We start from the raw sequence: 13,181 nt of genomic DNA, 5'->3' as shown, positions 1-13,181 counted from the left end.
CCTGAAAATCTGTTAATTAAAATGCACAACCACTTCCCACCTTCATTAAAAGACTCATTCATTTATTTGCAGATTTAAAATTGTACATCGCGTGTGGGCAGCTTTCTCATGCACTGTCCAACAGCAAGAAGACGTGACGTGAACATAGAAACCCTAAAGGCTACAAAACCAGATATATTCTGAGCAGGAAATGTCTTATTTCTAGCACTACCTTACAGCACGGCTAATGGAACCAATGTATTACTTTGGTGCTGTGGCTTTAAGGCCCAGCAAAGCTTCCTTCATACAGCGCAGGGGTAACAACGCTCAGAGAGCGGCCATCCTTCATACAGCGCGGGGTAACAACACTCAGAGAGCGGCCATCCCTCACACAGCGCGGGGTAACAACGCTCAGAGAGCGGCCATCCCTCACACAGCGCGGGGTAACAACGTTCAGAGAGTGGCCATCCCTCACACAGCGCGGGGTAACAACGATCAGAGAGTGGCCATCCTTCATACAGCGCGGGGTAACAACGCTCAGAGAGTGGCCATCCCTCATACAGCGCGGGGTAACAACGCTCAGAGAGTGGCCATCCTTCATATAGCGCAGGGGTAACAACGATCAGAGAGTGGCCATCCTTCATACAGCGTGGGGTAACAACGCTCAGAGAGTGGCCATCCCGCACACAGCGCGGGGTAACAACGCTCAGAGAGTGGCCATCCCTCATACAGCGCGGGGTAACGACGCTCAGTGAGCGGCCATCCCTCACACAGCGCGGGGTAACAACGCTCAGAGATCGGCCATACCTCACACAGCGCGGGGTAACAACGCTCAGAGTGGCCATCCTTCATATAGCGCAGGGGTAACAACGCTCAGAGAGCGGCCATCCTTCATACAGCGCGGGGTAACAATGCTCACAGAGCGGCCATCCCTCACACAGCGCGGGGTAACAACGCTCAGAGAGCGGCCATCCCTCATACAGCGCGGGGTAACAACGCTCAGAGAGTGGCCATCCCTCACACAGCGTGGGGTAACAACGCTCAGAGAGTGGCCATCCCTCACACAGTGCGGGGTAACAACGCTCAGAGAGTGGCCATCCCTCACACAGCGCGGGGTAACAACGCTCAGAGAGTGGCCAGCCCTCACACAGCGCGGGGTAACAACGCTCAGAGAGCGTCCATCCCTCACAAAGCGCGGGGTAACAACGCTCAGAGAGCGGCCATCCCTCATACAGCGCGGGGTAACAGCGCTCAGAGAGTGGCCATCCTTCATACAGCGTGGGGTAACAACGCTCAGAGAGCGGCCATCCCTCATACAGCGATGGGGTAACAACGCTCAGAGAGCGGCCATCCCTCACACAGCGCGGGGTAACAACGCACAGAGAGTGTCCAACCTTCATACAGCGCAGGGTAACAACGCACAGAGAGCGGCCATCCCTCACACAGTGCGGGGTAACAACGCACAGAGAGCGGCCATCCCTCACACAGTGCGGGGTAACAACGCTCAGAGAGTGGCCATCCTTCACACAGCGCGGGGTAACAACGCACAGAGAGCGGCCATCCCTCACACAGTGCAGGGTAACAACGCTCAGAGAGTGGCCATCCTTCACACAGTGCGGGGTAACAACGCTCAGAGAGTGGCCATCCCTCACACAGCGCGGGTGTCAGGATCGGGACAGGGATCCAACACGCAAAGTACAAACAGGTACAGGGTACGTATACCGGTCCTTAGAATGGCCGGGCTAACGTACAGAGAGTATAGAGAATGGTCAGAGACAAGCCGAGGTCGAGGGAACGAGAAGACAGGTAAGCGAGGAACAAGCCGGGTCAAGGATAACGGAGGTAAACAGAGTAAGGAAACAAGCCGGGTCGAAACCAAAAGGATAACTGAGAAACACCAGAGCACTGTGTGACTAGACAGGCTAGAACCACGACAGGGCAATGAGCAACAGGGCGAAGTATGTTTAAATACCCTGGCTAGAGAGGATAGACACGCCTCCGACGAAACCTGATTAGTCTGTCTCGGACTGAGTGACAGGTCGTTCCGGATTGGCGTGATGACGTCGGCCTCCGGGCACCATGCTACAAAAGGAAGAGACTCCCTCGCGGCCGGCGTTTGTGTGACCGGGTCGACCGCGAGGAACAGAGGAAACATGGCGTCCGGACGGATGAACGTCTAAGTCTCTACCTCTCTCGGAGGTAGAGACTTCAGGTACCCTGACAGTACCCCCCCCCTCAGATACGCCCACCGGGCGGAAAGAACCGGGACGAGATGGAAAGCGAGAGTGATACGCCCTGCGGAGACGAGGAGCATGAACATCCTCCTGAGGTACCCAACTCCTCTCCTCAGGACCGTATCCCTTCCAATCGACCAGATATTGTACTTTCCCCCGGGAGATACGAGAATCAATAATAGAGTTAACCTCATACTCCTCCTGACCCTCCACCTGAACAGGACAAGGAGGGGCTGTTGTGGAGGAGAACCTGTTACAAATAAGAGGTTTCAGCAACGACACATGAAACGAGTTAGGGATGCGTAAGGTATCAGGAAGAGCTAGACGATACGCAACTGGATTGATACGAGACAACACCCTGTAAGGTCCAATATAACGGGGAGCGAACTTCATGGAGGGCACCTTTAAACGGATGTTCCTCGTGCTCAACCATACCCTATCACCCGGAACAAAGAGCGGAGCCGCCCTTCTACGTTTATCAGCATGTTTCTTAACCAGCATAGAATTGTGCGTAAGGATTTGCCGAGTTTGATCCCACAACTTCCTCAAATTAGCAACATGAACATCAACCGACGGCACCCCCTGGGAAGGAGAAGCCGAAGGAAGAATAGACGGGTGAAAGCCATAATTCATGAAGAAGGGGCTTGAATGAGTAGAATCGCAAACGAGATTGTTGTGTGCAAACTCTGCCCAAGGAATCAAACCGACCCAATCATCCTGGTGTTCGGAAACAAAACATCGCAAATATTGTTCAATTTTCTGGTTGGTACGTTCAGCAGCTCCATTAGACTGAGGGTGATAGGCAGAAGAAAAGTTCAATTTGATACCAAGTTGCGAACAGAAGGACCTCCAAAAACGGGAAATAAATTGGGAACCTCTGTCAGACACAATTTGAGAGGGTATCCCATGTAGGCGAAAAATCTCCCTAGCGAATATCTCGGCCAATTCGGGAGAAGATGGAAGTTTAGGCAGAGGAATGAAGTGTGCCATCTTAGTGAATCTGTCAACCACGGTGAGGATAACAGTCTGTTTTTTAGAGATAGGTAGATCGACAATAAAGTCCATGGCCAAGCAGGACCACGGCTTCTCTGGAACTTCTAAGGGGTGCAGGAATCCACAAGGAAGCGTATGAGGTTGTTTGGTCTTAGTACAAACCTCACATGCAGCGATGAAATCTTTAGTATCCCTACGTAAAGCAGGCCACCAGAAATCCTTAGAGATCAACGCAAAAGTCTTGCGAATACCAGGATGTCCCGCCATCTTGCTGTTATGGAAACACTGCAACAGTTCCAGTTGAAGAGCAGGAGGAACGAAATGTCGACCCACAGGAGTCTGTCTAGGTGCTAAATGTTGTAGCTTAACGATCTCGGCCAGTAACGGAGAATGAATCCTGAGATTCGTATTAGCAACAATATTGCATTTCGGAACTATAGAGGAAAGGACCGGCTCAGGTACAGTAGAAGGTTCATACTGGCGAGATAAGGCATCGGCTTTAGAATTTTTTGAACCAGGTCTATAAGTCAGCACATAGTTGAAGTGAGTCAGGAATAAGGACCAACGAGCCTGCCTAGAGGACAGGCGCTTAGCCTCCCCAATGTAGGACAAGTTCTTGTGGTCCGTCAGGATAGTAATAGGGTGTAAGGTTCCCTCTAATAAATGTCTCCATTCCTTTAAGGCTTTAATGACTGCTAAGAGTTCTCTGTCGCCGATGTCATATCTGCTCTCAGGGCCCGAAAGTTTCTTAGAAAAAAAACCACATGGGTGCAATGGTTTATCTACCCCCAATCTTTGTGACAGAACCGCCCCTACTCCTGTCTCAGAGGCATCGACCTCGAGCAGGAACGGTAAGGTCGTATCCGGATGGACTAGTATTGGAGCAGAAGCAAAAAGTTCTTTGAGACTCTTGAAAGCAGCTAGAGCATCAGTAGACCATGTCTTAGTATCCGCCCCTTGTTTGGTCATATTGGTGATGGGCGCAATAATAGACGAGTAGCCCTTAATGAAGCGTCTATAATAATTAGAGAAGCCAATAAATCTCTGAATAGCTTTGAGTCCCTGAGGCAATGGCCAATCTAAAATAGACTGGAGTTTGTCAGGATCCATCTTAAAGCCCTCCCCAGAAATCACGTATCCAAGAAAGTCTATCTGGGTCTGGTCAAAACTGCATTTCTCAAGTTTACAGTACAAACCATGTTGTAAAAGTTTGTGTAATACCTGTCTGACTTGTCGATGGTGGGTCTCAATCTCTTTAGAGTGTATGAGTATGTCATCCAGGTAGACAATAACACAATCATGTTGAAATTCCCTAAGAACTTCGTTAATCAAATCTTGGAAAACTGCAGGTGCGTTACAGAGACCAAAAGGCATGACCGTATACTCATAATGACCATAGCGGGTATTAAACGCTGTCTTCCACTCATGGCCTTGCTGAATTCTCACCAAGTTGTACGCCCCTCTGAGGTCCAACTTGGTGAAAATCTTAGAGCCCTTTAACCGATCAAAGAGTTCTGTAATCAAGGGGATAGGATAGGCATTCCTGATGGTTATTTTATTCAACCCTCGATAATCGATACAAGGTCTGAGTGACCCATCCTTCTTCTTAACAAAAAAGAACCCAGCCCCGGCAGGAGATGAGGATCTCCTGATAAATCCCTTGTCTAAATTCTCCTGAATATACTCCTCTAAAACAGCATTCTCTTTAGTGGATAGAGGGTATACATTGCCCCTAGGAGGCATGGTACCAGGTAATAGGTTAATTTTACAATCAAAGGACCTGTGTGGAGGTAGAGTATCAGCGTTCTTTTTATCGAATACTGCCTTTAAGTCCATGTACAAAGGAGGTATCTGTCTCTCTTTAGGCTGGGTAGTAGTGTCAGGTGTGTAAATTACAGCCAAAGGGGATACCTTCTGTAAACACCTCTCCTGACAACCCTGACCCCACGAGAGTATCTCCCCTAACTCCCAATCGATAGTAGGGTTATGTCTCTTTAACCATGGATACCCCAGGACTATGGGAACGGAAGGGGACGAAATAAGCATAAGAGATATACTCTCCTCGTGTAAGATACCAACAGACAGGCTCATGGATATAGTCTCACGAGTAATAACAGGCTCGAGTAGTGGTCTACCATCAATGGCCTCAACGGCCAAGGGGGTCTCTCTTAACTGGGAAGGAATAGTGTGCTTAGTGGCAAAGGCTTGATCGATAAAATTCTCAGCAGCGCCGGAATCTATCAATGCCACGGTCTTAAGTACTTCCTTCTTCCATGTTAAAGAAACTGGTAGTAAAAGCCTGTGATTTTTGTAATTATGCGTAGAGGACAAAATAGAAACACCCAAGGCCTGTCCTCTAGAGAAACTTAGGTGCGGGCGTTTCCCGAGCGAACAGGACAATTCAGGCGTAAATGACCTCTGACTCCACAATACATACACAATCCCTCCCTTCTCCTGTACAGTCTCTCCTCTTCTGAGAGATGAGTATTGCCTATCTGCATAGGTTCAGGAATTAGTGAGGTATTGGACTCAGGACTTAGAAATGCAGGTGCTAATTTAAAGGCAGGTCTTAGGTTCCTCTCTCGAGTGTTCTGTCTTTCTCTTATACGTTCATCAATACGAGAAATGAACGAAATTAAGTCCTCTAAATTCTCTGGTAGCTCCCTAGTAGCAATTTCGTCAAGGATAACATCTGATAACCCGTTCAAGAATACATCCATATAAGCCTGTTCATTCCACTTAACTTCTGACGCCAGAGACCTGAACTCTAGTGCATAATCCACTAATGTTCGGTTCTCCTGTCTCAGGCGCAACAGTAATCTGGCTGCATTGACCTTTCTACCAGGGGGGTCAAAAGTTCTTCTAAAAGCAGCTACAAAGGCAGTATAATTGTATACCAACGGGTTATCGTTCTCCCATAATGGGTTAGCCCATCTCAGAGCTTTCTCAATGAGTAAGGTGATAATAAACCCAACCTTTGCCCTATCGGTAGGATAGGAGCGAGGTTGCAATTCAAAGTGAATGCTGATCTGGTTTAAAAAACCACGACACTTCTCAGGTGACCCACCATAACGTACAGGTGGAGTAACACGGGAAGAGGCACCTACAGTAGCTACCTCTAGGCCTGAACCTACAGAGGAAATAGGAGTAGGACGCGTCTCCTCTGGAGGATTATTAGCACGAGACAACAATGCCTGTAGTGCTAAGGCCATTTGGTCCATTCTGTGTTCCATGGCGTCAAACCTGGAATCAGAGGAACCAACCTGACTGTTTGTACCTGCAGGATCCATTGGCCCTGTCGTAATGTCAGGATCGGGACAGGGATCCAACACGCAAAGTACAAACAGGTACAGGGTACGTATACCGGTCCTTAGAATGGCCGGGCTAACGTACAGAGAGTATAGAGAATGGTCAGAGACAAGCCGAGGTCGAGGGAACGAGAAGACAGGTAAGCGAGGAACAAGCCGGGTCAAGGATAACGGAGGTAAACAGAGTAAGGAAACAAGCCGGGTCGAAACCAAAAGGATAACTGAGAAACACCAGAGCACTGTGTGACTAGACAGGCTAGAACCACGACAGGGCAATGAGCAACAGGGCGAAGTATGTTTAAATACCCTGGCTAGAGAGGATAGACACGCCTCCGACGAAACCTGATTAGTCTGTCTCGGACTGAGTGACAGGTCGTTCCGGATTGGCGTGATGACGTCGGCCTCCGGGCACCATGCTACAAAAGGAAGAGACTCCCTCGCGGCCGGCGTTTGTGTGACCGGGTCGACCGCGAGGAACAGAGGAAACATGGCGTCCGGACGGATGAACGTCTAAGTCTCTACCTCTCTCGGAGGTAGAGACTTCAGGTACCCTGACAGCGGGGTAACAACGCACAGAGAGTGTCCAACCTTCACACAGCGTGGGGTAACAACGCTCAGAGAGCAGCCATCCCTCATACAGCGTGGGGTAACAACGCACAGAGAGCGGCCATCCTTCACACAGCGCGGGGTAACAACGCACAGAGAGTGGCCATCCCTCACACAGCGCGGGGTAACAACGCTCAGAGAGTGGCCATCCTTCACACAGCGCGGGGTAACAACGCCCAGAGAGCGGCCATCCCTCACACAGCGAGGGGTAACAACGCTCAGAGAGTGTCCAACCTTCACACAGCGGGGGGTAACAACGCTCAGAGAGCGGCCATCCCTCACACAGCGCGGGGTAACAACGCTCAGAGAGCAGCCATCCCTCACACAGCGCGGGGTAACAACGCTCAGAGAACGGCCATCCCTCATACAGCGCGGGGTAACAACGCTCAGAGAGTGGCCATCCCTCACACAGCGCGGGGTAACAACGCTCAGAGAGCGGCCATCCCTCATACAGCGCAGGGTAACAACGCACAGAGAGCGGCCATCCTTCATACAGCGCGGGGTAACGACGCTCAGAGAGTGGCCATCCCTCACACAGCGCGGGGTAACAACGCTCAGAGAGTGGCCATCCCTCACACAGCGCGGGGTAACAATGCTCAGAGAGTGGCCATCCCTCACACAGCGTGGGGTAACAACGCTCAGAGAGCGACCATCCCACATACAGCGCAGGGTAACAACGCTCAGAGAGCGGCCATCCCTCACACAGCGCAGGGTAACAACTCTCAGAGAGCGGCCATCCCTCATACAGCGCGGGGTAACAACGCTCAGAGAGTGGCCATCCCTCACACAGCGCGGGGTAACAACGCTCAGAGAGTGTCCAACCTTCACACAGCGCGGGGGAACAACGCTCAGAGAGTGGCCATCCCTCACACAGCGCGCGGTAACAACGCACAGAGAACGGCCATCCCTCACACAGCGCGGGGTAACAACGCACAGAGAACGGCCATCCCTCACACAGCGCGGGGTAACAACGCACAGAGAACGTCCATCCTTCACACAGCGCGGGGTAACAACGCTCAGAGAGTGGCCATCCCTCACACAGCGCGGGGTAACAACGCTCAGAGAGCGGCCATCCCTCACACAGCGCGGGGTAACAACGCATAGAGAACGTCCATCCTTCACACAGTGCGGGGTAACAACGCTCAGAGAGCGGCCATCCCTCACACAGCGCGGGGTAACAACGCTCAGAGAGTGTCCAACCTTCACACAGCGCGGGGTAACAACGCTCAGAGAGCGGCCATCCCTCATACAGCGCGGGGTAACAACGCTCAGAGAGTGTCCAACCTTCACACAGCGCGGGGTAACAACGCTCAGAGAGCGGCCATCCTTCACACAGCACGGGGTAACAACGCTCAGAGAGCGGCCATCCCTCATACAGCGCGGGGTAACAACGCTCAGAGAGTGTCCAACCTTCACACAGCGCGGGGTAACAACGCTCAGAGAGTGGCCATGTTTTATTCTATGGTGCTCCATGTCCCCAATACATCTTTCGTATACACTAGTCAGAATTAATTTACTATGGTGGGAATACAAAGTAAATTACACATTTAAGTCAAAATAGCCGAATTGGAAAACGCATCTATGATTTCAGCTCAACTACTCCGGGCCTTATACTTGAAATCCACTTTGAATTCTCACTTTAGTTAATAACCCTGGTGGTCTCACGTGGCCTGTTCGTATTTGGATACTGTTACAGAAATGGGCAGCGGAGGAAAAAAAATGTTTTTGGCAAAATATAAGAATAAACATGGACGAAGGGAGTGTCGGGGGAGGGGAGGTGGATCTGGGCCCCGGCCTGAAAATGGTAACACAAACTAAGTAATTATGACATCACAAGACGTCTGGAACGTTTTATAATACCCTAATAGGCCTCTAAAAGGAAATCTTAACTATTCCCTGCTGTGAAACAGGCCGTGTCTATTAAAGGGTTAACGGCCCCTCTCCCAAACCACTCCCAATAATGCACATATAAACCTGATTCTGATTAAAAGGGTATTTAAGGACAAGGTGAGCAGGGATCACATTATCTAGACAGAAGGTACTTTCACCGTAACTGACAAACACACAACTGAAGCTCCTCCCCCTTTAGGGCCCCCTGCCCCCACACAGCCCCCTGCCCTGACTGACAGTCCCTACCCATGCAGCCCCTAACTGACAGCCCCCCACACAGCCCTTTGCCCTGACTGACAGCCCCTCCCCCATAGATCCCCCTGACCTGACTGACAGCCCCCCCATAGAGCCCCCTGACCTGACTGACAGCCCCCCCATAGAGCCCCCTGACCTGACTGACAGCCCCCCCCCGTAGAGCCCCCTGACCTGACTGACAGCCCCCCCCCCGTTGAGCCCCCTGACCTGACTGACAGCCCCCCCATAGAGCCCCATGACCTGACTGACAGCCCCCCATAGAGCCCCCTGACCTGACTGACAGCCCCCCCCCCGTAGAGCCCCCTGACCTGACTGACAGCCCCCCCCCGTAGAGCACCCTGACCAGACTGACAGCCCCCCCATAGAGCCCCATGACCTGACTGACAGCCCCCCCATAGAGCCCCCTGACCTGACTGACAGCCCCCCATAGAGCCCCCTGACCTGACTGACAGCCCCCATAGAGCCCCCTGACCTGACCGATACTCCCCCCATACAGCCCCCTGCCCTGACTGATAGTCCCCCCATACAGCCCCCTGACCTGACTGATAGTCCCCCCATACAGCCCCCTGACCTGACTGATAGTCCCCCCCATACAGCCCCCTGACCTGGCTGATAGTCCCCCCATACAGCCCCTTGACCTGACTGATAGTCCCTCCATACAACCCCCTGACCTGGCTGATAGTCCCCCCATACAGCCCCCTGCTCTGACTGATAGTCCCCCCCCATACAGCCCCCTGACCTGGCTGATAGTCCCCCCATACAGCCCCCTGCTCTGACTGATAGATCCCCCCATACAGCCCCCTGACCTGGCTGATAGTCCCCCCATACAGCCCCCTGCCCTGCCTGATAGCCCCCCCATACAGCCCCCTGACCTGACTGATAGTCCCCCCCTTAGGGCACGTTCTGACTTTGTACCCATTAATTCAGTTCTCAGTAATATTTTCTCTGGTCGCACTCGCTGCATCCAGTCTACACGTCATATTTCAGGTATGAGAGAGACGAACAGTCGCTCTCTCTACATAAACTCTATTAATTATACGACATATTGAGAATATCTCAAAGTGTCTGCCAAATGTCTAGCGTTATATGAAGGCCTTGCCAATCCCGGAAATCGGCGCTATTCTTAAACCAAATCCAAAAATTCCACATTGAACAAACGTTCACACGTACACACACAAAAACATGCACACATGCATAACCATACGCACACACCAAAATATTTACAATCAGAATTGCAGACACACAAACATTTACATACGTACACAAATATACGCATACAAACATGCACATACACAATAGTAAGCACACATTTATAAACAAAAGCCTCTACGCCAAACAATTTAAACAAAGAAATGTGCACATAGATACATACACACACGCAGACACACTAACATGCACAGGCACACACAAACACATGATGACGCAGAGAAACAATATAAATAAAACAATCGATGATAATTAATGTGAATATATGGGCAGGGGTTAATATGCACAGTCCTTGGAATCTGATATATATATATATGTCTCTCCACACACAGAGCGATGGAGGGTGATTTACCTTGATTGAGAATAAAACATGCCTTTTTTGCAGGGCTGGAATTGGAGCCCTTTACGTGGATGTCTGCCGTACCCAAGGCTGCCCTGGAGACTGAATTTATTATAATTGTTTCGGATTCTAGAAACGGTTCTGGTGATGTCAATGGAGCAGACAAACACCAGCTTCATATTGCATTTTTTCCCGAACGATTCTTCTAACAGTGTAATAAACAGGTGCATTGTGACATACCAAACACAGAGCAAAATCCAGGGACGGAGGATATTTAGCCTCAAGCACTGCATTACCTGGGCTGTGAGACTGTCGACGTGATTGGTGCCAGCAAGGCTTGGCACGCTTATCCGGGCACTGAAAGACTAGTAACGGGTTAAAGGGGCATGAACATTGCTTAGCAGCCCGGCATACACAGGGTTATCCCCCCCTCCCGTATGTGTGTGACAGGCAGATCTCCACGCTGAGCGCCTGCATCCGTCACCCCATTTAACCCCACACTCTGGCAGCAGCTACAGGTGGCAGCAACCGCTCTGCAATACGCAGACACTGTCAGCATCCAGGGGGCACGGCACTGTGCATGCATAATCTATTAAAGGGAAATGAATGGAATATAATAGCCACAATAAAAAGTGTATCTCTACCAGTCAGGGCCAACCAAGCATGGCACGGCTCTCTAACCATGGCAAGAAAAGGGTTACAGTGTCTAGAACATACCACCATATACATCTGCACAGCTTCTAATGTCAGGCCTAAGCCACATCTGAAGGGCAGACATGGCAGACACAAGGAAAAGAAGGTGGTGGAGACAAGCAGACAGACAGACATGTAATACAGGAAGACACAGGGGGTGGATGCCCAGAACACTGTGTCATTGCTGAGGCAGTGCCAGGCTGCAGATAATATCCTGGGGGTGGGGTGAATGCCAACTTAAATGCATCAAAAGAAGGGCATTTCCAAGTTTATATCCTGACAGTGCCACACACACCTGGCAGACTCAGTAACCCCCTGCAGTGCCTCCACCTGATGAATGGGGGGGGGGGCTCTCAGTCATGTGAAGTAACAGCAGAGTGTGTGTGCCAGTGTATGTGTCATGCTCTGCAGTATGTTCCAGTGTGCGTGCCATGCTCTTCAGTGTGTGCCAGTGCCTATGCCATGTTCTGCAGTGTGTGTGCCATGATCTGCAGTGGGTGCCAGTGTCTATACCATCCTTTGCAGTGTGTGCCAGTGTGGATACTGTGCTCTGCAGTGGGTGCCAGTGTCTATGCCATGCTGTTCAGTTGGTGCCTGTGTGAATGACATGCTCTGCAGTGTGTGCCCGTGTCTATGCCATGCTGTCCAGTGGGTATCATGCTCTGCAGTGTGTGCCCGTGTCTATGCCATGCTCTGCAGTGTGTGCCCGTGTCTATGCCATGCTCTGCAGTGTGTGTCCGTGTCTATGCCATGCTGTCCAGTGGGTGTCATGCTCTGCAGTGTGTGTCCGTGTCTATGCCATGCTGTCCAGTGGGTGTCATGCTCTGCAGTGTGTGCCCGTGTCTATGCCATGCTGTCCAGTGGGTATCATGCTCTGCAGTGTGTGCCCGTGTCTATGCCATGCTGTCCAGTGGGTATCATGCTCTGCAGTGTGTGTCCGTGTTTATGCCATGATCTGCAGTGTGTGCCCGTGTCTATCCCATGCTGTCCAGTGGGTGTCATGCTCTGCAGTGGCTGCAGCCCAGTAGAAGGACTGTCAGTGCCCCCCGCCCAGCCCCCCCATCCCTTAGCCCCCCAGTACTCACCCCGGCCGGTGTGTGGAGGTTGCTGGGGGGGTCCTGTCCCCGGCTGTGCCCGCTCTCGGTCCCCCTCGTCCTGTGTGTGTCCCCCCGGCTGCTCCTGCGCTGCTCCTCCCCCAGCAGCGGCTCCGGCTCTGCAGCCAGCGGGCGGCGGGCAGTGCGGGGTCCTAGAGCCGCCGGATACACCCTGTCTGTAATAACACAGACACTGTAACACACACAATGCAATGCACTGTAACACAGACACTGTAACACACACACTGTAACACAGACACTATAACACACACAATGCAATACAAACACTGTAACACTCACACTGTAACACAGACACTGTAACACACACAATGCAATACAAACACTAACACTCACACTGTAACACACACAATGCAATGCAATACACACACTGTAACACAGACACTGTAACACACACTGTAACACAGACACTGTAACACAGACACTGTAACACACACTGTAACACAGACACTGTAACACAGACACTGTAACACACACTGTAACACAGACACTGTAACACAGACACTGTAACACAGACACTGTAACACACACAATGCAATGCAAACACTGTAACACTCACACTGTA

The 13,181-nt window shown here is 51.2% G+C and overlaps 1 protein-coding gene across 2 annotated transcripts in view; it reads right to left on the bottom strand.

Moving 5' to 3' along the window:
- The window catches only part of LOC134586395 (DNA (cytosine-5)-methyltransferase 3A-like), a 405,098-nt gene extending 392,422 nt beyond the window's left edge, over nucleotides 1–12,676 (bottom strand). For both annotated transcript variants that reach the window (XM_063441886.1, XM_063441888.1), the window contains exon 1: nucleotides 12,590–12,676. The gene's annotated coding sequence lies outside the window, so the exon portion shown is untranslated. The remainder of the gene's footprint in view (nucleotides 1–12,589) is intronic.
- Nucleotides 12,677–13,181: the final 505 nt, after the last annotated feature.

Source organism: Pelobates fuscus, chromosome 2 (genome assembly GCF_036172605.1).
Source record: "Pelobates fuscus isolate aPelFus1 chromosome 2, aPelFus1.pri, whole genome shotgun sequence".
In the NCBI taxonomy this organism is placed as follows: Eukaryota; Metazoa; Chordata; class Amphibia; order Anura; family Pelobatidae; genus Pelobates; species Pelobates fuscus.
This window is presented reverse-complemented; position numbering and strand designations above follow the sequence as displayed.